A 1,498-nucleotide genomic window follows, 5' to 3' on the forward strand; every position below is an offset into this window, starting at 1 on the left:
AGAAACTCACTTTAACATCTCATTAGAACGTGAATGTTTAGCGTTTTGAAAGAATCTGAAACTTATCTTATTTTGAGAAACTTCCTCGATTAAGTGAGTGTTACATCTCATAACATGAAAGTTTCTGGTTGTAATATATAAAACTCGTCTTGTTCTAACCAGAAACTCGCAGTAACGCAGCAGGATCCTCTAATTATTTCCTATTTTTATGGTTTTTCATTCTTGGCCTCTGCAGGTTCCAGCAGTGAGACGTCAGTTATTCACTGACTCATCGTGTAAAAGGAACCTGAAAACACGAAGCAGCAACTGTTTGCTCTTCATCACTGATTGCATCACTAGCAGCAGAGAGCGGTCGGCTCTGAGGGCAGCACGGTCAATAAACTGATCAATACGTTTGGGACTGAAATGATTATCAGTCATAAAAAACCACCTTGCATTAATCTGATAAATAATTGGTGATTTCCAACCAATAGGAACTGATGTTTGGTGTAGAAAAGCAGAACTGCATACAGAATCATTTCAAAAGTCTGAAAGGTTATGAAATGTGAGACACAGGAAGAGTTCAGATGACACAAACAGAAAATACGGTTCTCCACCCAGGGCGCTTTTCACCACAGGGCGGATAAATAATGAAAGATAATTTTTTTTTAAACTTACATTAAAATATATTGTTTTTAATTTATTTAAAAATATATATTTTTAAAATAAAAAATATTTAAAAATAAAAAAATATTAAATTAAATTGTGAAATAAACATCCATTGTTCATTTAATGTTTTCATAGTGAATTATCTTTTAATGTAGTAATTCATTTGTGTTTTATTTCCCAAACATCAGAGCTGTTACATCGTGGTGACTCTGATAATTTTTGACCGCCAAACTGGTGTCTTACGACCCCCTCGTGGGTCCCTCCCCCCACTTTGGGAACCCCAGATTTAAAACAACACAATTTTAAGTAAAACTGGCAGCTATGACGTCATATTAGATAGAAAAATAAAGCAGAAGTATATTTCTGCCAAAAAAAATCTTTTTTAAACTTTTAGATTAATTTTTCTAGAAAAAATTTAGAAAATTTTCTGTTTCAAAAGTTGAAGATTTTTGACTTTTGAGACTCTGAATTTTTCAAGTTTTTTCCACAAAATTTCTGATATTAATCTCAACATGTTCGAGTATTTTTGGCAGAAATTTACTTTTCCTTTATTTTTCTATCTAATATGCCGTCATAGCTGCCAGTTTTACTTAAAATTGTGGTGTTTTAAATCTGGGGTTCCCAAAGTGGGGGGTGGGGCCCACGAGGGGGTCGTAAGACACCAGTTTGGCGGTCAAAAATTATCAGAGCCACAACGATGAAACAGCCCTGATGTTTGGGAAATAAAACACAAATGAATTACTACTTAAAAAGATAATTCACTATGAAAACATTAAATGAACAATGGATGTTTATTTCACAATTTAATTTAATATTTTTTTATTTTTAAATATTTTTTATTTTAAAAATA

Source organism: Poecilia formosa, unplaced genomic scaffold (genome assembly GCF_000485575.1).
Source record: "Poecilia formosa unplaced genomic scaffold, Poecilia_formosa-5.1.2 Scaffold876, whole genome shotgun sequence".
NCBI lineage: Eukaryota > Metazoa > Chordata > Actinopteri > Cyprinodontiformes > Poeciliidae > Poecilia > Poecilia formosa.